This window comes from Protopterus annectens, chromosome 4.part1 (assembly GCF_019279795.1).
Source record: "Protopterus annectens isolate FY-2018-M chromosome 4.part1, PAN1.0, whole genome shotgun sequence".
Classification (NCBI taxonomy): domain Eukaryota; kingdom Metazoa; phylum Chordata; order Ceratodontiformes; family Protopteridae; genus Protopterus; species Protopterus annectens.
This window is the reverse complement of record NC_056734.1, coordinates 261735151-261760917: the sequence shown is the minus strand read 5'-3', so window position 1 is coordinate 261760917 and position 25767 is coordinate 261735151. Positions and strand designations below refer to the sequence as shown.

At 38.9% G+C, this 25767-nt stretch overlaps 1 non-coding gene across 1 annotated transcript; it reads left to right on the top strand.

Moving 5' to 3' along the window:
• The first annotated feature begins 14533 nt into the window (after nucleotides 1-14533).
• LOC122801486 lies at nucleotides 14534-14699 on the top strand. Its single transcript, XR_006364748.1, has one exon. It is a non-coding gene; the product is annotated as a U1 spliceosomal RNA (small nuclear RNA).
• Nucleotides 14700-25767: the final 11068 nt, after the last annotated feature.

The window sequence follows — 25767 nt, the reverse complement described above, 5'->3', positions numbered from 1 at the left end:
ATGTGGAGAAGGTATCATCACGGAGTTATGATATTAAAAAGTTACTGTTCTGCAAGTGAGCTAATGCTGTATACTTTTGTTCCATTAAGGCACAAATCAGAAAAATTTCACGTATGTTTTACATTTTAAAACTGTTTCTTTGATGAAAGTTACCATTTTTGTGTGCTTTGTAGTTGCAGATAACACATATGACTGTTTTTAATTGTTATTTTTAGTATCTGACTTTTTCAAACTGTCTGCATGTGTAAGTTGGCCACCCATGTGCACTGGTTGTGATAAAAAAACAAGCACTGAAAATGTGCATGGTGTGAACTTTAGTTTGGAAAGTTCTATTGTAATGTTGCTTACTTTCAAACCTGTGTGTATAGGATAATTTTAAGGCTGGCTTGTTGCATGCTTTTTGTGTCTATTGTGCCTGATTCACTTGAGAGGTGTGTTTTTGCTGGATGGCATTACAGTCATAGAAGTGTTATTCTTTTGTGGTGTTTGCATAGATTAGTGGTAATGGCATTCTCTGAGTTTATATATATATATATATATATATATATATATATATATATATATATATATATAATTTTTTTTTTTGGGGGGGGCTAGGAAAAAAAAATTGCCTTATAAACCTGTTAGTAGCATGGCTGGTAATTGCAGTGTTTTCCATATTAGCAGGGATATGAGTGACAGATGATTGGCTTCAGACAAATCCATCCATACACCCCAATTTACTTGCCTGAGAATGAAGTGGTACTACAGGACCTCAGTCTGTAGATGGCTCATTACCTTGCAGCTCTCCATCAAGATGTTCCTTCACTGGGTATTGAATATGTGAATGCTGTTGTTGGCCAGGGCCAAAGATATAGCATGGTATGGTGAAGAGCCAGTATCCTTCTTTGCAGTGCAACCAACAATAGCATTTATCAGATACAGAGAATGGTATACCCACTGCCCCTCCACAGACCTTGAGTGCAAACTCACTGCCTGCACATACACTTGATATATTACCATTTGTGAGTGGACATGTTAATGAGGACAATGTCAGTCAGGGTAGTGTGGTGACCTCAGGTACAGACATCTCAGAACCTGCCCCTAGCCTTCATGGGCAGGAAGTGCCACACAGAGATGTGGGTACTGGTGCTCACAGGAGGAATAATTACTGCTCTCCTTCTGAGGTTGGTATATCAACAGCTGCCACCAAATGTATGTGCATGGCTATTATGGAGTCACATGCAAGCTCCAAGAGGGCCTTGGCAGATGTAGTGGAGGTCATCCAAATAGTGCATGCTGACTTACATGACTGTATAAACCACAAGTGTGACTCCAGGACAGGAGTGAGGGCCAATCCTCGATTATAGTCATAGGTTCATAGATGGTTACTAGGCTAATCTCATATGAGCCTTTACAAGCCTAGCCAATAATACCCAAGATATGACAGTATTATACCTTAAATTCCTCAGATATGGGATATGATAGTATCAGGGTAGTGGTTCTTTGAGTTTAGATTCATTTTACAGACTGCCTCTGTCCATAATGGACATGGGCAATACTCGGAGAGTGAATTTAAGGTTCCCTATCCATTTATCCAAATTCTTTTTGAAGAGAGTGATAGATGGACTTTTGTTTTATGAAGATGGGAAGTTTATTCCATACATGAGGTACCCTTTGTGATATGAAGCTGTCTCACCAACAAGTTCTGTTAGAGACAAAAATAAAGTTCAGGTCTATGGAACGTGCAAACCTTGTAGAAATTTTCTTGCGAATATGTAACATTTTCATCAGAGCTGCATCAGAGCACACCTTGTAGGTTAGGCATAAGTCACCTCTCAATAAACAATATGAGATGGAATAAAGGGATAGGAACTTTAGTCAGTCTGCATAAGACATATCTTACTCTTTGTATTTTTTTTAGTGAGAAACCTCTGGGGCTGCTCCATTTGCTGTAAGTACCTAGTTAGAGACATGCAGAAGGGAGCACTGTACTCAATTGTGGGCCTTGTGAGGGTCAAGTACAACGGCACCATGACTTCCTTTTATCTTGATGTCATGCCTTTACTTATAGGTTGAGCCACATAGAAGGATTTCATCACTACTGGAGCTACTTGGTGGTCAAAGTTTAGGTTACTATCTATCTATATTCCTAGGTCCCTTACCACTGGATCTACTTTTTGGGGCATGCTATTATAATTTGCAAGACTATCTGATTTACTGAAGGGTATGATTATACATTTCTTAGCATTTAGTTTCAGACCATGGTTTTGGCACCAGTCGTATGTCATCTGTAACATCCTCAGAAGTTAGTCAATGTGGCCATAGACAAGCAAGGTCCTGCTACAGCAGAAATGGCACTTCCATTGCTACATCATTGGTGGATTTGTCAAGATCCAGGCTAGGCTGTCCCATCCCAAAGATATGATCATGCCGAGAGTTCCTCCAGCAGATGTCAGTCATGTTCAGGTAGTATAACATCTAGCCATTATCATGGAAAACTAGTGCAACTCCTGACAGAGCCACATCTCATGTGAGGACATGCACATAAGGATGATTTCTCTATCATATCAACCTTGGACCTGCCTAGTATATCACAGCACAGGGCTGGCCCACATGCAGAGGCTGTGTCACACACACAATCTACCACTGCCCATAGGTCATCCTGCACCCTCAGTGTTCCAGGGCCTTCGACCCATTAAACCACACCCCCTAAATACACCATATGTATACACACTGAGCATAACTGCAGTCCTTCATTTTATTGCACATCAGTACCGCCAATGACACACTTTCCGGTGAAAGGCATGTACTCCTGTACCCCATCCCCCACCAGCACCCATGACAATAACTGAGTCCTGCCCTTACATCATTCTAACTTAAACTGCTTGTATCTGATGTATAGAGTGGCCAACCTGTGCATGTGCTAGCATAATTATGTGTTTTGTAACTGTCTGTATTAGCTGAAATAGTGTATATTTCTAAAGTACTGTTTGCCTCCCCACCTTTGCAAATGATGATAACTGCAGCCAGGATTTTATTTATTGTGTGACTTGCATTATCTAATGTCTGATGCACACAATGGCAATTCAATGAGTTTCTACTGTTGTGTCAATGCTAGACATTGTTTTAAAGATGCTTTGAAGTGAATGGCTGTGTACAATGTTAATTTATGTGCAAAGTGGTTGAGCTACATTTCTATGTTTCTGAATCATTCCACTATGTGTTTTTCTTCATTGTCATACAGCATGGCTAATTATATGGTCATTTGCATGTATCTTGGTTATGCCTTAGTTTCCAGCTAGTCATGTCATGTTAGAGTTCTTCTTGAATAATACACATTCTGCCTGTCCCCAGTCATCATGCAAACTCACTTAGCATGATATGGTAGGTGTAGGAGATACTGATTAATGTGTACTATGACTTAAGCACAGAGAAATGCCTGAAACCTCACTTGTTTAGAATTTCATACACACACACACACACACACACACACACACACACACACACACACACACACACACACCAAACTCAGTTTTATAGACTACTGAATGGATGGTAAGTTTCTCTGTTAATTATCCTCTAAATGCTTGAGAGAACGGTTTAAGTGCTCTAAATGCTTGAAAGAATGGTTCAAGTGCTAAAAAGAAGAGCTAACAGACCTTTGTGTAGTGAAAATGCGTAGGGCAGCTGTCAAGGCCAATTTTAATATAATTTTGAGTTCTGACAACATTTGGATACATTCTTCAGGAGAAGGAATGCAGTCAAATTCCTTCTCAGCATCTGGATGTAGAGAAAAACAAAACTATAACAACAAGGATATTCTTTATAACCCACCGCTGCCAGGCCTAATAAATTCTTCCTGACCATAGCTAATGATTAACAGAAGAAACTTTTTTCATTTGACTATCTTACAAGTTTATTTACATTTTATAGTCAGTGTTTAGTCTGTTTCTGAAGAAAACAGGTGCCCAAGCCTCCTAGACATCCTCCAACCTTATCTCAGCCATATAGCCACAGTGTTAGCACTACACCCACACTTAGACCCACACCTGCTGCAACTGGGAGTCATCTCTACTGCAAGTGTCTACTCTTGAAGTCTAATAAAGCTGATGTGCATCTTAGAAATGCCTTAGTCATGGGTAACTCCATTGTAAGATGCACAGACTCACTCACTATGTTGGGGAAAGGACAGGGTAACATTAGTAGCCTCTCTGGAGCTAGGAATAGGGCTATCACAAATTTGATTACAACTTTCTAATTGCTCATATGTGGGTGAACAGTCTTAAGTATTCCACTAACAGGGAGACAAAGACAGATATTGCTAAGTCCTCTGCTCACATCTTTAAAGAAGGCAAGATCCTGACATTCTACCTGAACCAGAAGTGATGGCAAAACTCAAGAATTAAAATAATTGGTTTCAGTAATTGACTAGCAAATTAGTGTAATTCTAGCAGGGATTTGGTGAGTGTCTGTATGGGATAAAATAGTCAACAGCACCCTTCCAAATTTGGCAGGGAGGATCTGAACTTCTCACACCTCAGTTTTTTTTTTTTTTTTGCATACTGGATAAAATGTGTACTACTTTATTAGTGTCTTTTACAAAGTGAGTTCACCTACAAGACATTCAAAATACTAAATTCTAATGCAGATAACATCAAGTTAGCAATGATGAATGCCTAGAGCTTCTGAACTTGAGGTCTTCCTTATGCTTGAAAACTAACATTTCTGTAGATGCAGAAATCTGGTTCCAGCCTAGAAATAACATTCCTCTGTTCCAGCGTTCAATGCTTAGCATGTGTAGATGATCACACAGAAACTGAAGGCCAATGCCTGTATTTATCTGTAGCTCCATTGTCTCACACCAGATTTGATATGATACAGATCTGGAACTGGATAAAGTCCTTGCAACACCCATTAAAATTAATTATTACATTACAGCTAATTATTGAGTCCCATCTATAGTCCCTTCAGAGCATGCAGAATATCTTAATCAGTTAGAAAATGTAACTATTTAGGGTGGTTTCAACTATCCATAAGTAAACTGTCAAACTTGTACTACCAACAGAAATATGCCCCAAGGTTTGTGTACTTCATGAATGCCAAGATTTTCAGTAATCTAGATTTTGTACTCCCAAATATATCATGTTGTTGTAACACTTAATCTGATCAGCCTGCTCCATGCCCCTAGCAACTCCTCCACATTCAGGAATTACTTCAAGACCATTTACTTAGTATTTACAGATTTTACTGATAACCACAAATACCATACATCTCAACCTCTTAACCCAAGAACTCTGGAGAAAGCCATGAATAATGAGAGGGAAAAGATCATCCAAAATTGGGACAATTTTGAAATATTGCTCTTATGAACTTAAACAGTTGATATAATAGGTTTGGCATTAACATGGATGTTTTTGAAGGGTATGAAGTCTGAAACTCAAATGTCTGCCATTACTTTCTAGCTTCAGTCCTCAATAATTTGCCAGAATACCAATACATTATGAAGAACATACTAAAAACATAAAGAAATCTGGACATTCTGTGAAAATCTGGAGAGCTGAGAGATATGATAATAGTTTTACTTTCTATGCAAACCATGTACCTGAGACTGCTGCTTACTCCTCTGTATTTTATTCTCTCTAACACAGAAATATTACAGTATCTGCATTTATCCATCTGTCCATCTGTCCATCTATCCATCCAGCCAATGTAAGCAAAATGTTAAGACTAAAGTTAAAGCTGCATAGTGGAACTCCCATATCACACAAAAAGAAAATCTTAAAAAAAGGAAATTTTCTTGCCCATCTGTGGAAGAGCTCCCCGGTTATTCAATAAACTTTGTGTAGGCTTTGTGTGAAGCCTACATGGAGTTAACATGTTTGCATGATGAGCATCAGCACTAATTGCATATGCATGCCACGCATCACACTTACATGAATGCAAGAGTAGTTTCATGGCCAGCAACATTGCTGCCAGCTAGGAAACCATATAAAGTTGCATGAATGCCTCCAGAGATGCAAACCCATTTACCTTTGGGCAAAGTAGGTCTGCAGAATTGTGCAGAAAGCCACAATGACTACCGACATTTAATATAAAACAATGCATACAGTTCTAGCACATTATAGGAAAGTGTAGTCAGTACAGAGTAGTGTGCAAACCTGTTTTAGGCATACTGAATAAAAGTTTTGCTAGTGATCAGCAAGAGTACATAGTCTGCATTATAAATAAGTGCCATACTGCAAGTATCACTGTGATGGTGGAATGAGAACTGTGTAGAATGTTGATCTGCTCCACTATGACAACACATATCCTAATAAGCCAACAATATACATAAAAATGTATCATACTGCACCAGCAGTTCTCAGGAGGTGTATTACTGCAGCCATTATAGAAAGAAAATATAATGAAATGGAGGCAGCAGCAGCCATCAATACATTAGCTCACATCACATATTGTAATACCCTCTTGTAGCCATACTATACATCTACACCTCAACAAAGCACATGCCAGTGACAGCATTATTTGGATAATGGCCAACATGACATAAAATCCTAGCCATTATTATATCATTTAAAACAAACTCCCTGTAGCAATATGATGGAAGATAGTATGATTATTGTGGGTATCTGTGTAATTGTTAAATTGCATTACATACTACCACTGACAATATGGGATTTGTGAACCACACAATGACAGAATTAGCAATCACACATGCAGTGGTCTGGTAATTGCTTGCAGAGGCTCATGGAAGGACTCTGCTTCATGACATCTGTATGCATATTTGACAGGAAGACATCCTTTACTCTTCTGCTGGAAGGATGTCATGTGGCCAGAGGAAAATCGAGGATGGTGGAGGCATGGGGTTACATTAAAGGTTCTCTTAAGTATTATTGAAATGAAGAGTGACTCCAAAGATCAATCAATGCCCATAATGTACTACCAATCACACAAACAGCAGTAGACTGGGCCTGATTTGAACATTGCTCCTGTGTAGGTATAGAAGATGAATGCCATGCAATGTAACAGTAATAGAAGCACATATGTATGACTTTAACAGTATCACTTTGCACTTTATGAAGTATGATAGCATCCTTATATGCTGAGAAGAAGATGTTGGGAGGAGTGTCTGACATGGATGTGCAGCCACATCTATGTGAAAAATTGTCCCAAAAAAGTGTCTAGTAAGAAGAAGATGGTACAAGGAGTGTCTCACATGTTGGTCCTAAATGGTAGCTTGAATGTCAACCAAGTGAGTCTAGAGTGAGATTAGAACTCCTATATAACTAAGTACATCAGCTAGAGAACTCAGTACTTAAAGCAAACACCACAGCACACAAACACACTACTTGCCAGCAGTGAAAATCGAACCACTACATGGCTACAAACAGAACACCATTCTTAATGCAAGCACCACATCACATGCTTGGCTGTAATAGCATCAGGCAACACTTTATAGCAGATCATCAGTGTCTGTTGAGAAGAAGATGGTAGTAGGAGTGTCTCACATGCTGTTCTAAAATGGTCTCTTGGAAGATAAACAAATGAACACACACAACAGTTGACTGCAATGAGAGTAGAAGACCTACCTAACTATTTACAGAGCACAGTATTTAACACAAGCACCACAGCATAATTATGGCTTTTAAAGTGTCAGACAACACTTTACAGCTGATGACAGCAACAGTGACTGGTGAGAAGAAGATGGTATGATGAGTGTCTCACATGCTGGTCCTAAATGGTCACTTGAATGTCAACTAAGTGAACACAGAGACACACCAGTTGTCTGGAGTGAGATTAGAACTCCTATATAACTAAGTACATCAGCTAGAGAACTCAGTACTTAAAGCAAACACCACAGCAGAAGTCTGACTTTTACAATGCTGCTGGACAATTTATAGTGGACGGCATCATTACTGGATGTTTGGAGGCCTGTATGACATGCATGTGTAGGTATATATGACTGTCAGAATATTTGCACTCCATGGGACAGTATTGTTGACAGTAGGATATATAGTTACACACACACACACACACACACACACACACACACACACACACACACACACACACACACACACACCAGTTGATGTAGAAAATAGAAAATCTGGAACCACAGCTAAAATTTAAAGTGGCTTTAATAATAAAATGTTAAAATCACTCTTCTGTAAAATCCAAAAGTTAAGTACAAGCAGTGTACAAGTACAAGTATCCAAAAGTTGTGCTGCTAGTAAGAATTTTCACTTTAATGTTCTTCAGTCTGGTAATTTTCTGTGTTAGAACTGCAGTATTTAAGTAAAAGCATGTGATTATTCAACCTGTAGTTGTAGATCAAGAAGCATTGGTCTTAAAATGAAAGATTCATTAAGACCATATACATTGAAATGCAAGCTCCATTTCATTTCTTGTAAGTGTTTTAAACTTCCTCCTTGTATTGGTTTATATACAGAGCATACAATTAAGAATTTGAAATGATGTGAATTGTCTGTGTTTAAAATATGCTTGTATAAGGCACTAGTAAATGCTTGTCTGTTAATATCAGAAATATGGTTACCAATCTTTTCTTTAAGCTTTCTGTTGGTCATGCCTATATAAAATGCTGGACATTGTGTCCATTTAGCCATGTATACCACATTCTTGGAGTCACAGTTCCCATAAACCTGTATGAAGAAATCTGTGTTAAATACAGGATGTTTAATAACCTTGTTGGTGTCTATATGCTTATATTCAAGTTCAAAAATGGTACCTATAAATGTAATAAATGTACCCATTGTCAGCATATAGACACAAATGACCATATTTTAAAGAGTGACATACCAAGTTTCAAGTGCATGGGTTCAGGCAGCACATGGCTGAGTGTAAATATGTGTTCAGTTATTAAAAAGTGCCATACCTTCAGTTTTTTTACATGGATTTTAATGAGATGAAGACTAACTATGTAGTAAACATAAGTAATAGATTGCTAATAAGCACTTCCTATAGGGAACAACTAAGCAGCTGGTTTGCATGATCAATGGCAAAGTGTTTGTGCATGCGAGATACATTTAAAGACTCAAACTTAAGAAGTACTTATCCATGCTGGCTGTGGTAGACACAGCTAACAGAAACTATGGTGTTCACAACTAGTTCATATGAGATATGTTGTATCATAAATTTCCTAACCATAAAAAAATATTTATACTTCTTTCCCCATTTGTGCATAGTTAACAGATGAACAAATGCTGGTCTCTGCTTCATTGAGAAAATTATACAACTAATATTGGTTTGTTTTCCACTATGCAAACACACTAAGAGGAGAGGTGCAGCACTCAGCACTTTGGACAGTATGGAAGAAAAACACCTATTGTCTAGCTGTCTCTGTGGCAGCAGGGGTAAGACGATGAGCTCTTATTATGAGCACAGATGATATAGGGTTTCAATCTATCTCAGTCTAATTTTTTAAATATGCATTCATCATGTAATTAAATAATTGCATGTGATAATTTTGCACGTGTGACAGGAACCGACGACAGTGAAGTACTGTATAAAAACATACACTACTCAATTGATTTATGTCAACAGTACACATATGGATTTGCATGTTTTATATGACAGTTTTAATATGAGTGCCTTTATTCTACTTTAAGTGCATGCTTCCTTAATGCAGCAGGTTTAAGTAGCATTGTGTGGAACTAACCACAACATACCATATTTGCATGAAAAATCACGCAAATGCAGAGGACAAAAAATGAATGGCTGTATTGGAGATTAATTATTTACGTGTGCAGTGTGTGATTCTGAAACTTTGAACAGATTAGAGGTGTGAAAATAGGGTACATAGGAAAGCAGTGGAATGGGGGGCAAGCAAGGGGAAGAACAAAGGAAAAGCAATATAGGAATATGCAGGAGGGAATTAGTAAAAGAGCCACAACTATCCAGTTCTTCAGTAGTGTAAAATGAACATGGACAAAATATTGGATGAATTGGGACTGTAATTTCAAAAAGGTGGGTGACAACAATCCAATCATGCTGTATAGCCAGTTAGACCTAATCATGTGTGTTGAGAAGACATGTGCAAAGTGGAGAGCTATGTATGAGGCAATATTTTCTTTTTTGTTTTTTTATTTCAGTAAGGCAGACATATTGGGTAGGGATGTAAGTATGTCAGGGTCAGGTAAGTAGGGCAGGTAAGGAAGCAGCTGCAGACCAACAGGACAAATAAGACAAGATATAGGGATGGTGAGGGACACAGGTTGGGGGAACACCATGATTGGGGATAGGGGAGGGTACATCGGATACCCATGAGTGTCAAAAATGAGGACAGTGAGAATCCAGTCCTCACCTTCAGACCTGTCATGACTGTCCTTCTCCTTAGCTTGCTGTTGGAGTTCTTGACATTTTTTTTCAAGCATTCCAGGGAGGTGTGCACCAATGGTGCTTTTCATGACCTCACACTCCATGTCCCCATCTCTTGGTAGGTGACAAAATTACCACCTCCACCAATATTCCCAGAGGGTACCACTGCACCAGCTGCTGGGGTAATGCTACCTGTTGTGGAGAGTCCAGGTAGGGCAGGGGCTACAGAGGCAGTACTGCCATGTTGGGTCCCAGATATGCTGGGCATTGTTGCAGCATCCATTGGATGGGGTGGTAGGCTGAGCTGTACCAAATGGACTACCTCCCTGTGTTGTAAATCATTTTGTGAGTTACCAGAAATTGATGACATCAGAATGTTGTGACCACACATATAAAAATAAAAAAGAGAGATAAGGGGTGTGATAAGAGAAAAAAAAGGAATATAATTAGGATAATCATATCTGACATACAATAAATTTGTATGATATGAATAAAAAAATGACTTTTACATTGTCTACCTTTTAACAGCTACAAACTATGACTGATGATTGTTCCAAGTAATCCTTACAATATACATATGTTGCACATATGCTTAATCAAATAATACAGACTAAGTTAACAGCATGGCATAACCAATTTTGTTAAAAATAGTATGTAATATTTTTAAATGATTGTACTATACATTTGTTACCAGTGGGATTTGAACCCACAACATCTGAATACACTATTACAACTGATTCCTAAAGTTGCCTTGAACTGCAGACTGAAGCATGCATGCTTGATTTTACAGTTAAGATATGCATGTTTAATTTTCTAGTAATATATTCAAGAGCAATACTTTAGCTAAAATAGTTTTATTCTTTTGTGTTTCATACATACCCCTTGCTTCTTTTAGTCTTTCCAAGTGCTCAGCATGGGCATCTCTATTCGCTGCTATCTCCTGGATGGCTGTAAAAGAAAAAGGGGGAAAGAGAAGAGCATTAAGCATAACAGTAGTGGCTATATCCAACTTTCTATATAATTGTAAGTATTTCTATCTGTATACTTACACATCTGTGGGATGTCAGTAATCCTAATCTCATCCAGGCCCTGGTTGAGCTTTTCCAGCTTGTGCCTTTTCAGGTCATTGTTGGATTGTCTGCATTGCTCTCCAGTGTGTGGAATGCCAGTCACAGTGTAGACAGCCTTGGCCAGGCTTTTCCAACCCTCAGATTTGTATTGCAACCAGAAATAGTCCCCCTGCAATAGCCTATGGTTGTGGGTGTTTCACAAGGAGTGCAATTAAAATTCCGGACTCCACTACACAAATCTTTCAGCCCTAAATTGGGCACCTTCCCTTTCAGCTCCTTCCATGTCCATTCAGGCCAAAGTACAACAGTTAGGGTATTTTCCTGCCAATTCACGATATCGCATTTTACAGTTAGTGCACAAACCCAAACAACCAAGATAATTGTCAGTATACACTCAGTCACACATATAATTCATATGAGCTCCTGTACTATACATAGTTATTGTTATTTAGAATTATGCTTACATTACTCTTTATTTTGTTAAAACTGAGTGGGCAAACAATAAAATTCTGAGTATTATAGATTATAACCCCAACTTAGCTGTATTGTGAGCATTACCTTTATAACATTTACCACAGGGAAGGTTGGGCTACAAGTGTATTTTTACATTCATTACTGTGCAGAGTGCTCATTGCAACTGAGACCTTTTTGGTCAGACCTTACACATTTAATTTATATCTGATATCCTGTGTATGTTCAATGCACCTGCTAAAAATAACTATTTCTACGTCAAATTATCTTTCGAATGTTAGTAAACTGGAACAACAGTAGTAACAATTTGTGTTCTTTTGTATTAGAACTCAGGATTACCTGTATTGTAGTTCTTAAGTTACACCTGCTGTTATAGGAACAACTAGGCAGCAGCTATATATTTTCATACTCATACTATGTATGTGTACTGACTGCTGCACAATGGTGCTTAGCGTGTTTACACAGTGTCAGACCACACATGATACAATTTTTCTGGTTTGAAATTGACATGTGTTTGCTGCAGGTGTTCCGGACCTGCACATGTTCTGGAGTGTTGCGCAATGCCTCTTAGTTGATTTGCAGGATGTTAAGCAAAAGATACAACAATGTATCCTTTTTGAAATTGAAAAATGTCTGCCTATTGTCTATGGGTGTGTTAGACCTGCAAGTGTTGCAGATTGTCATGCAACGCCTCTTAGTGGGTTTGCACAATGGTAAGCTGAAGAGGTAGCAATGTAACCTTTTTGAAACTGAGAATGTCTGCTTGTCGTCCAGGACATTAAACCATGTTTTGTGAAGATAAATAATGCGTAAACATGACAGGCAAAGTTAAACATACATTATTGTTGTAACAAGTATTTATTAAGTTTCATCGTTAGAAGATAAATGTGGGACTTGAACCATGGTCTAAATATGTTAAATACTGTGTACTTTGTAATATTTACAAGGTATGCTACACACACCCTTGATTCACAGATTTAATTTTGTAATGTAACATTACATTTAATGTCTTTATCCAGTTCACTGTGCTTGCACTAAGCTGCGCACTGCACAAATATGAATATTAAAAAAAGAAAGAAAAAATATAACATCGCAAAACACATTTTAACACACATTACAGCTTTGTATACAACTCTGGATTTCAACTGTCAGACTACTGAACCTACAAAACACAGTAAGGATATCTTAGTTCTCTTTGCCATATAAACACTTCTGCAGCAGGAATGAAAATCATTGAGCATATAAGCAAGTCCCATTTCCACCACAGTATTATAAAAACATATAACACTTGTACACTATCCGTTGTTTGTATATGTGTTTTTTGATGAGCCAGGCTTCGAAAAATCAGGCTTATTAAACTGAACATCCATAAAACTTGGCACAGTGAGTTAGCTGGAAGAAAACAAATACACTGGTTTCAATTTCAAAGTATTTTTAGTACTGTGTGTCATTCTTTTTGATAGTTTTTGTGTTTTAGGGCTATACACAACAAAGGGAGTAATCTCTTTTATTTTATTTTTGAAGATTCAATTTCTGTATGTATGAAGATATCTCTGTTTACTGTAACTCAGTGTTGCATTCTTGCTTCCCAGTTAACAATTAAGGGAATGATGCACATCTAACACATTATAAAGTGCAACTACATTAATAAGATTAGTGTTTGGGAAACAGGTCTGTAATCATATTTCAAAACTACCTTGTATGTAGGACTCCAAGATCCATGGATGGCTATACTCACTCATAAATGAGTTCAATCAAATCAGCGGTGTCACACAGGTCCTGTTCTTGTCTTCCTTTTCATCAATGATCCCATGAAGAATGTTTTGATGAGGATATGGACTGCATGGGTCCACACTGATGGAGCAACAGGAATAAAGAAGGAGAGGCCATTCTAGATTTCTGTCTGGCAAATGGCTTGATAGTAGCCAACATGTCATTCAGAAAAAGAGACATTCAGAAGATCATATTCAAGACTGGCCAGCATGCAACTAAGGTATATTTCCTCCTAGTAAGGAAAAGGTAGGGGTAGAATCAATGATTGCAAAGTCATTCCAAGTGAAACAGTTTGCCCACAGCATAAACCACTGGTTGCCACAATCAATTCCAAGCAATGGTCAGAGAAGTCTCTAAGGTCAACAGAGACTAGGCTGAAGACCCGGAAGTTGACTGGAGAGAAAGTGCAACAGTTCAAGGAGTTATTCAGGGCTTTAGCACCCCAAGAAGGGGAAGAAATAGGTGGAGTTGAAGAAGAATGGTAGCACAACAAAAGAGCATTTGTGAGGACTACAGAACAGATATGTGGCTGAGCTAGGTATGGAAATAAGGTACATAAGGAAAGCTGGTGGTGTTGTGCAGAAGTCCAGGAAAGTCAGCAAAAGAAATAAGCATTACAGGAAAAAGTGGGAGATAAAAAAGACAGACCAGGCTAGGAAGTAATACTGACTGGATAACAAAGAGGCTAAGAAAGGAGTTGCAATAGCAAAGAATAGGGCATCAGAGGCACTCTGCCAGGTTCTGGAAAGTGACTCAGTTGGTTGCACAAAAAATATCAGGTTGCAAGGGCAAATGCAGGAAGATAAAGAAGACAGTCAGACACCTTTCATAAGGGATGCCAGCAACAACTTGCTCATCATCCCACAGGACAACAAAGGTAGATGGAAGAAGTACGTCCAGCAGTCCTACTTACCTGGCAGGGGGAATACCACGATCAAGAAGGTGGTTTCCCCAGGGTGAGGCTCTTCCATTGCACACTTTGGTGGGGTTGACTCCTGTGATTTCCCCAAATGTGGGAAACTCAACTGCATAATTTATGGTAGTGGGGGACTGCATTCGCGCACTTCCTTTCAGCTCTATTCAGTAGCATACCGCCTGCTGAGAGGTGATCTCTGCCTGATGTACAAGGCCATGTCCAATCAAGATCTGATGGACATGCTCCACCTCAAAAAATCCAAATCCATCAGGACCACGAGAGCTAAAGACTTAAACCTCGGCACAAGTATGAATAGGACATGCTGGAGGGATAAATTCATAACCCAGAGGCTTCCCATGCTTTGGAACAAGATCCCAGTTCATATTAGGCAGAGCCCCTCACTGACTCTCTTCAAGGGAAATCTTGATGAGTGGATGGGAGATCGTAAGTTTACCCCAGGGGTCACATCTGTGTCACTGCTAGACAGGGGCACAGTAAACTAAGTCTATTATATAAGGGGACCTTCATTGTGTCACTACTAGATAGAGGCACAGTATTCTAAATTTATTCTGTACATTTTTTGTACCATTTCATGGGGTGGCAAAAGCCACATCACTATGGCTAGGCTTACAAATGCCCCAGGGCAGACAGCCTAGTACTATACTATGAAACTATGAAACTATAAATGAAGAAAACCCCACAGAAGCTGTACTGCCCCAGAAACAGCCTACGGTGACAGAAGAAGAGGAGCCCACCCTAGAAGAAGTAAGAATGGCATCAAAGAAAATGAAGTCAGGGAAAGCAGTAGGCTCTGATGAGGTCACAGCAGATATGATAAAGATGCTGTGTGGGATAGGGTATAAATGGCTCCTGAGGGTACTAATAGCAGTGTGGAGAGAAATGCGTATTCCCAGATGACTGGAGAATAAGCATGCCAGTGTACAAGAATAAAGGGGACATCCACAACTGTGGGTAGTACAGAGACATAAAACTCCTGTCACATTGGATGAATGTTTTGGAGAAGGTGATTGATAAATGGATATATAAATTAGTAGAAAGTAATATGGGAGATGAGCAGTTCGAATTTAGGTCAGGATGCAGCACAACAAATCCAATGTTTGCAGTGAGACAGACAGTTAAGAAGAAGCGAGTGATGAGGAAAGAGTCCATCTGGGCATTCCCAGACTTGGAGAAAGTATAGGACAAGATCCCAAGAAAGCTGATTTGGGCAGTGCTGTAGTGGTTTGAAGCTCCAGAAACATTGGCAAAATTAGTGCAGGCTATGTACAATGACCCAGTGACTCAGATAAGAACAGTGTTCAGTCTCCGTTCCCAGTGGGAGTAGGTGTACATCAGGGCTCAGCTCTGAGCCCACTACTGTTCATACTTGTGATGGACTACATTAGCAAATAGGTTAGAAGGGACAGATCAACAAAGTTGCTGTATGCAGGCTATGTTGCATTACAGGCAGGCTATGAGCAAGAACTTCAGCAAAGGATATGAAATGGAATACAAAACTGAAGGCACATGGTATGAAACTAAGTACAGATAAGACAGTAGGAATGACAGCAAATTGGGGAAAGCAGAAGAAGCTGAGAATTGAGATAGAAGGAAAGACAGTGGAACAGGTTAGCAGCTTCAAGTATCTGGGAGGGGTGGTTGAGGAGAAGGGAAGTCTGAATGAGAAAGTCAAAGCTAGAATCAGAGGGGCTACAGCCAACTGGCATAGAGTGTCAGATGTAGTGTATGACAGAAGAATGCCAAAGAAACTGAAAAGTAAGGTGTACATAGCAGTGGTGCAACCAGTACTACTGCATGGTACATAAACCTGGGCAGTAAAGGCAGAGCAGATAAGGAAGCTAGAGGTTATGGAAATGAAGTGCCTGAGATGGGTAGTAGGATGCACACTGAGGGACAGATGAAGAAATGAGGGCATAAGAGCAGAAACCAAAGTTGCTCCAATTGCAGAAAAGATCAAACAGAACAGATTATGGTGGTTCAGGCACATGTGTAGAAAAACATAAGACAATCTGGTGAAGATGATTTGGGACAGACAAGAAGAAGGTAAGAGAAAATGAGGGCATCCAGGAAAGAGGTGGATGGATTGTGTAAGAGAAGATCTACGACAGTCAGGCATGAGTGTCAAAGAAGGCAGGAGTATAACATTGAATTGAGAGAGATGGTGACAGATAACATGACACCCTGACCCCATGTAGAAAATGGGAAAAAAGGGGTTGATAATGATACAGACAGAGATATGTGGATAGGTACAGGGAAATGTAAATATAGTCACCATACATGAGGTTAAAGAATGACCTAGCATAAACATATAAGTTTACTTCTTCAGGTTACAGAAGAGGAATAAGCCTGTAAGATGTTAATCAATAAGCCTGTAAGATGTTAATCAGATGCTTCTTGGGTACAGAGTTTGATTCTGTCCATCTCCCCATGCCAATTTGTGTGACTCTGAGCAAGCCACTTAACTAGGTATTGCTCCCGCATCACTCCTAAAAAGGGACACTTGTGTCTAGTAGAATTATTTGAGTTATAAATGCATAAAATAAAAATAAATTAAAAAGATAACTAAATAAATGAACAAAAAGTGATGGTCAGTATGTCCCGCTGAAAGGAGATGGAAAATGTAGCTTTCAACCTCAGGAGTATTGCAAAGCCATAAACATTAAAGATGATGCTCACCCCATCAAATGACAGGTCAACAAATAGTGCTATAGGAGGCTGCTACATAAACGGATATCAGAGTTTTTGTTCATTAACATGAAAACCTTGAAGAACAAAAAGATGGCTTTCTGCATCAAGTAAAGGGTAATGGATTACATTTCCTGATAATATTAAGCATTTGGAGTATGTGTGTTGGGAGCTCAAAATGTGTTGCAAAGGTGAGGGATCAGGAATTAACCAATAAAGTGAGCAGCATAACGGCCAGAAAAACCAAAACTAGCGTGTACACAGTGAAATGTTAAAACCTTTATTTCTACCAACACATGTAAAGTGCATCTTTAAGATATCAATGACCACTTGAGGTGATGCTAGATATTAAAACAAATCCTTTAATCTGGGCACATCTTCAAGATGAGGGGGGCTGATTTGTAAGTGCAGGTCTTTTATGTCTATGTGTTACACGGACAGATAGTGCAAGTGGCAGAAATCTGAAATAACATTTTTATGAAAAGTTGTAGAAAACCATATGCGTTATGTTATATCAGATATATGAGGTTTGCAGGGATTAGTACAGTGTAAGGACACCACCTTTATGAAGTCTATGCAGATGAAGTAGAGTACAAAAAATGACCTCTGAAGTCATCACGTTTCTTTCCCCTTATTGCAGTGGTCTTTGAGCTGATTATAACTGTTGAAGTGACACCCCCATCTCATGTGCAAAATGGAAAAAAGGGGTTGAGGATGCATGTACTGCATATATATATATATATATATATATATATATATATATATATATATATATATATATATATATGCATACATGCATATGGGTGATGGACTAGGATCCCCTTGAATCTTAGGCATGTGTCTGTGTGTTGGGGGATGTTTACCTGCTGTAGGAAGATGAAAAAAATGTTTGAGTTCAGTGCTTAAGAAGTTGCTGTTTCAGACTCTCTTTGTGGAGACAGTCATTGTGAGGCAAATGCCAGTTGTAAATGATTACAGTGTTGGTATACATACAGTATTTGCAATTCTGGCATTGCACAACCTTTCAAGCTGAGAGTTGAGAGATGAAAGAGAAGAATGTCAGAGTTAATCTATTTAGTACCACCTAGAGCACTCATACCTTTATTTTATAAAGCATGGCAATAACATACACTACACAACTGTTTACTTATTTAGAAATAAAAGAGGACCTAAACTACATACACATAAGTTAAAGAAAGAGTGCACAGTTTGATCCATAGGATAATTAGTATCTTACTCAAAATAGTTAAATTCTAGCCACAGGATTTTAACTTGAAACACTAGTTAACTGATAACTGCCTCTTACTCAAATTGAAAAATAAATGACTCAGTGATGCATAACAGATGCTTGGTGCACTGTTTCAGATTTTGCCTAGCAGCTTCCTAAGCTCACATTTCTTTAAACTATGAAACTTTCGAACACTGCCAGCAATGACAGAACTTGTCGGTTGAGTAAAAGGGCAATACGTGTATCCAGTCTTTGGACCTGACCTATCCTGTGGCAATCTACCACTGATCAGAACACAGATAATAGATTTCTAAGAACAGGAGGAGGATGAATACATACTCATTGCTGATTAAAACTGTTAACAATCTTTCCATACTGCTGTAGTTTCTGCTGTTTTGTGTGGCTGGGAGCATTAGAATCTATTAGTAACCTTGTTATGCATAAACATCTGTATTTAAAGTAATAGTAATACCTTAGCCTAACATCTTGATATTTCAAAATTTATATAATTTAATTGCACTTCTTTAGGTTATTCAAACTGCAGTGCATGAAATCAAACACTCTACAGTCCCAAGCATATAATTACAATTAATACGGACTAAGAACCAGTTAATTCACTGGTGACCGATTGCTCAGAAGAATGAAGCTATAATATAAACTGGGGTCATTTTCTCCAAAGTGCAGAGACCTTGAACTCTTTCATATTAAAGTAGTTATTGCATGCCATTGCCCTTTGCATGGAGTGTAGAGAAGGTAGGTCCCTCCCTGACCTCCCAAATTTTCCTCAGTCCAGTTTTTACTGTATTTTCATTACAGTTAATTAATCAGAACAGAAGACTGTTTAGAGAAAAAGTCACAGATAGATCAAACCATATCTAAGAAATGGACAACATGTTCAACAATATGGATAATTGCCAGTAGCATATGGTTACATATAGTAAATGAAATGTTGGCTTCATTTCTCACTTGTACAATTATCAGTTTTCAACTTGATCTTATGATGACCCCATGTCATGCCAGGTATTGAAATTATGCATGCATAGCTGCAGCAGAAATTTCGGACATTCATTTATTCTCTTTCTCATTCATTTATTCTCAACTCATTGAACCAGTTCACGACAGCCGCTGGAGTAATTTCCTTTCTTTGCACTCACTGGGCACAAGGCAGAGGAATTAATCCTGAGCAGCTCACTAACCCATTGCAGGATGCACATACTCCCTCACACAGCATGCATGTCTAGGGGCAGTTTGGATGAATGTCAATTTACCTATAGACTGCCTTTGGGATTGACATGGACACATTGAGGAGGTGCAGACTTCACACAGAAGCCCCTGAATTGAAGAACCAAGTGTGAGGCAGTACCACCAGTTGAAGGGAAAATACTAACATGTGCTTTGTGACTGAAAAATAATATATGAAAAAAATCAGAACCATCCAATTTATGAAAAAAGTGAAAGAAATTATATTTTCTCTGCTTACCAGTTAAAATATGACAGCTAAATAAAACACGGGCACTTAGTTAAGCACAAATATACATACTCATGAACTTGGAAAATGTCAGTGGTGCATGTCTGCTTTTCTTATAGACATGTTTGGGCCAGCTCGCAACAAGCAGAGCTAGATTTTGACCATATACATCAATGGCCACAATGTGTACTCATCTTTTCAGGCTGTAAAATTTACTACAGTTTCTGTATAAGGTACAGCTCTTATATTCATGGCTAAAATACTGAAAGCCATAAAAAGCTACAAGTAAAGACTGGTAAAATGAACTCTCCATGGTTATATATTTTTAAGCTGCTATTAGCACTGATTCCACTTCTCATGCTGGGCCCTCACATCGTTTTCAGCAATGTAACTATTGCAGTATACCAAATATTTGAGCAGGGTTTACAAAGTAATATTGCAGTGGTTCATGAACTTTTCTTAGTTGGCATGTGAGAAATACTGAGTCAAAATGTTTAGAAATAACAAACTTACAATTATTTTTTGAATTACTTATTGAAAACTATTCAGGCAGAAAATCTAATAAAAAGCCCTTGTAGAGGTTACCTTTGCTTCTCCTCCACATACAGCTAATTCTCTGCAAGGCATAAGATGTCAAGCTTCTTCAAGACAGTAAACATAACTGAAGAGATGAGTGGGTTAACAGGCATAGAGAGAGAGAGATTGTCATAAGATGAAGCAAGTTCAATTGCAAACTTTTCTTCATATTATAGGAAAACTGAACACATTGGTAGAATGTCTGCTTTCCAGTGAAGGACATTAGTAGAATGGTACTTTTATTTGTTCATGTGTTGATAACTGTATTAACTGCTGGACAGAGCCCATTTACAGAGGGGCTTGAAAAAGTGCACAAAAAGAAAAAAAAGAAGCAATGTCGCACACAAGTATTTGCATAATGCAAATAGTTAAATATGCAACAAATGAAACAAATATTGCCATTATCGTTAATTAGTACACATATCTACACATTTATTCTTTTTTTCACAAAATTATAAAAACAAACATAGTGAATTGTCACTTGAGATCAAATCCCTTACATTATTTATTATTTAGCCTGCCATCTAGGCATCAACCCATATGTTACCAGATGGGTAGCTAACTGGCTCACTGATAGAACCCACTCAGTCAAAATAGGGGAAGCCACCTCTAGTAGTAGACCTGTTACAAGTAGTGTACCCCAAGGATTGGTCTTGGGGCCTCTACTGCTTGGGATATACTTCTCTGAGGTTCAAGACAAAAGCAGTGGTCTGTGGCTGACCAAGTTTGCAGATGACTGCAAGCTGGGCACAATCATAAATTCCCCTAGTGATGTGAGCATCCTCCAAGAGGGCCTTAACCAAACTAATGACTGATGCCAGAAGCATGGCCTCAAACTGAATGCCAAGAAATGAATCATTATCTACTTTTTGGAAAATGATGTCCCCACTAATTATCACATTAATAACAACGCACTAAGCGCACAATCAGTCATGAGGGACTTGGGTACCCAGGTTGATAGCAACCTGAGTTTTGACCACCATGTTGCCTCCATTGTATGGAAGGCTTTCTACATGACCCACCTCATAAGTAAGGGTATTTCATCCAGGAACAAGGAGGTAATAACATCACTGTACTCCTCCATTATCATACCCATTATCGAGTGCAATGCCCCCTTCAGCATGTACCTTGCCAAGCAGATGCAGCAACTGGAAAGACCACAGAGGTTCCTGACCAGGAAAATCCAGGGTCTCAAACATCTATTCTATACAGATAGGTTAAAAGCCCTGTCCTTTTATTCAGTCTCATATAGACTGCTCAGAGGTGACCTGTGTCTGGCAAACAAGGCCATCTCAGACCCAGCTTTGATGAAGTTATTGCATATCAGTAAGTCAAACTCCACTCATGCAACCCATATGCAAGCATAAAGTCTCAACCTGGTCTGTGACATTAATAGAACTTGTTAGTGGGACAGATTTGTGTCCCAGTGATTCCCCCATCTGTGGAATAGACTTCATCTCAATGTCAAGCAGAGTACCTCACTAGCCCTCTTTAAGAGGAACCTGCCCATTTGTATGGGAAACAGAAAATATACCCCTGGGATCCCACCTGAGTCCCTGCTGGATAAGGAAAGCAGATGTTGACTTTGTGGGAACATGGGTGAAATTCTTGGCTAGGCTTATAAGGGCCTAGTATCATCCTATGAACTTATGAACCTATTTATTGACATTTGGTGACCAGGAAAATCTTATTGGGTCAGGAACTCATTTCCAGTGAAGGCCCAGGGAGAAAAGCTCCATCAAAAACAATTACAGGCAATAAAGTCTATAAATTATAACTAATCATTACATTTGTCATTACAACAGGAAAAGACATTTATAGAATTGCAAAGTTAAGTAAACATGCTTTTGCTTCTAGGTCTAATACAAATTATCATATAAGTGGATTACAGTTTAAAGTACATTATAACTGGTTAAAATAGTAGATTAGTGGGAGCTGTAGACATAATTGGTAAGGCAAACAAGTTAACAGATAAAGTAGTTAGGCTTTAAGGTTATAAAGGATAAAAGCTTGGTAAAGGTGGAGAGAGAAGGAAGAGAAAGATTGCATAGGTTAGTGGTAGAGATAAGGAAGATTGGAAGAGATGGGAGATGACAGGGATGTTGATGTTGAGAGTTTGATCTGTGATATATAGTAGAGAAATATTGTGTGAGATAGGGTAGGGAGGTTAAAGTGATAAATATTTAGCAAGCTAGGGGATATGGTATAGTGGGAGAAGAGGTTAGTCAAAAAGAATGAGGCACTTGTGAATAAGATAGGGAGATGTTGTGACACCCCAGCATTGGCCCAGTAATGAAGGACCCTCAATCCACACTACTGGCAACAGTGGAGGATGTACACAATGAGAGGATGACAATTACTCACACAGTAAAGTACAATTTCCCTTAAGAACACACAGAGACCACAGTCAGTCTGGAGCTGGTTTCTCCCTCTTTTGCCAGATCCCCAATAAGAGTCCTCACTGACACAGCTATGGGATTGAGATCTAAGCTGAGTGGCCAAACCAAAACCTCCAGCACCCTCTCAGTCCAACCAGTGCTTTGTGTCCCTGCCCAAGTAGCTGACACACACACACACACACACACACACAAACACACACACACACACACACACACACACACACACACACACACACACACACACACACACACACACACACACACACACACACACACTTTGAGATTTGATTTATACACAGACACCTGGAAAAGGCTGGTACAGGTTTATAGGTTCATAGGTTCATAGGTTCATACTAGGCTATCTGCCCAAGGGCATTTATAAGCCTAGCCCATAGTTTTGTGGCTTTCGCCACCCCTTTAGTTTGAATGAAAACTATGCCTATCATTTTTCTGTGCCTCTGTCAAGCAGTGACACTGAAGTAATCCCTGGGGTATATCTGCGATCTCCCATCCATTGGTCAAGATTCCTCTTGAACAAGGCCAGCGAGGTGCTCTGCCTCACATGTACCGGGATTTTGTTCCACAGCATAGGGAGTCTCTGGGTGATGAATCTGTCCCTCCAGCACATTCTATTTATAACTGTGTCAAGGTTTAAGTCTCCCGCCCTTGTGGTTCTGAGGGATCTAGATTTTTTGAGGTGAAGCATATTCATCAAATCTGGGTTTGACATGGCCTTATATGTCAGGCACAGGTCACCTCTGAGCAAGCGGTATGAGACTGAATAGAGCTGGAGTTCTTTCAGTCGGGCAGCATAAGACATATTTTTGAGACCCTTTATCCTTTTGGTGAGGAACTTTTGGGGCCTTTCAAGCTGCAGCAGGTGTCTGGTCAGATACATTCCAAACGGGGCATTGTACTCAATCATAGGTCTAATGAGTGATGAGTACAGGGGGACGATGACCTCCCTTGATCTAGATGTGAAGTACAGGGGGACGATGACCTCCCTTGATCTAGATGTTAGCTATGCCTCCTTCTGCCCAGACTATAAGGTAGTTCCAACTGCCACCAGCCATTATTTATCAACTACTTTTAAGGCCCTTACCAAAGGGTGCCCAATCTTACTGTGTAATGTTGCTATTAATACAAATGGTAGCCTGATCAAGCAAGGCTATTGGAGTTGCCTGTACAGTGTCACTAAATAGATATGCAAGTATTCTAAGAGCTTAAATATGTCTCACAAATACTAGCCCCAAAGATAGGTTTAAATATATCTAATAATAAAGAATAGAAGAACAAGACAATACTCAGTAAATCCAACACAGTTACTTCAGAGTTCAAAATCACATGAAGTATTTAAAACAACATTGCAGGACAGTCTCAAATAAATAAATAAAACATCTAGACTAATCTTTACTATATTCCTAACTATATCTAAAAGAGTTACTATGCCCTAAAAAACTTACTTACAGAGCAAGGCAAGTCCAGATGTGATGAGTGGATGTTCTTGCTAGGTCCAAGACAAAATACAACATGCCCATTCTCTCTCTCTCTCTGATAGAGTTCTTAAATTAATATCAAATATTACTGCTGGGTTAGCTTGGATGACATCACTTTTTGTCACCTGACATCAGTTCCCAGGCTACACCCCCCCCCCCATTGTAGCATTTGAAATCTCCTTGTGAAAAATGCATAGCCTTCACATGTTTGCAGTTTCTAGAAGACATACAACATTAAAACACAAAACAATGCAGAAGGCACCCTAGGTCTAAACATCCTGTCTCCTTGCTGCATTGAAAAAAACTTTTATAACACAATCATAAAACAATTTAATTTCAACTTATTTTTTTGAAGTTTTGCAAGTTAACTCTGTATGTTTCAGTTTCTACTATTAAAACACACATTTGCACAGGTTTATAGTTTAAATACATTTCTGTTCTTTTCCAGTAGAGTACACTGTGGACACATCGTTGAAGCTCAGTACTGTACAAACATTGTTCAACACACACTTCTGTACCAGTGGTATAATATACACATAACATATAGTTCTCTTACATTTGCAAGACAAGCATATGAATTATGTTGATATTCACAAATGACATATGATTATTTCAAAATTCCAGATAGCTGGGCTGGCAGCATTTGGGTTTGACACAGATGTAAAGGCAATATTTCAAGAAGCAGGAAGGGAGGGATTGGAAAGTAACAGCGTATAAGGATAGTTTAGTGGTGCAGGGATGGAAGTGAAAGTCAAGGGAGATAGACTTTGAATGGTAGTCTTAGTTATGAGCACGGGCAAATGTGAGTGTAGAGATAGTGATTTTTAATGTATGTTTATAGGTATTAAATGAATGTATGGCAGTAATGTTTGGAGGTAAGATATTCCATAACTTTGCAATGGCATAGGATTCAAGGCTATTTCCAGTACTTTTGTTAGGTTTGTAAACATTCACTAGCTATTTGTTTGCAGAATGGAGATTTTGGGCTGGGATGTAAGGCTAAGGCAGGACAGCTGTCAGGTTTGTACAAAATTTTATGAGCAAGAGATAGTTGTGCAAAAGTGAGGCAATGGGGGAATTCCAGACAGTTTGGTTTATTAAGGGCACGACAGTGGTGTGTGCGGCTTGCTACACTAATTACACATTTAGCAATTGTATGATAGGATGATTGCAGCGTGTTCTTTAGAGATGTATGTAGGTTGGTAAAAATAGGAGTCCTATACAGGAGGGATGGGAGTAGTAAGATATTGACTAGTGTTTTTTTTTGGTGGGGTTATCAATGAAATGTTTGGATCTGTAGAGTTTACTCAGTTTGAAGTATGTTTTTTGATTGTATTAAGTATATGTTGT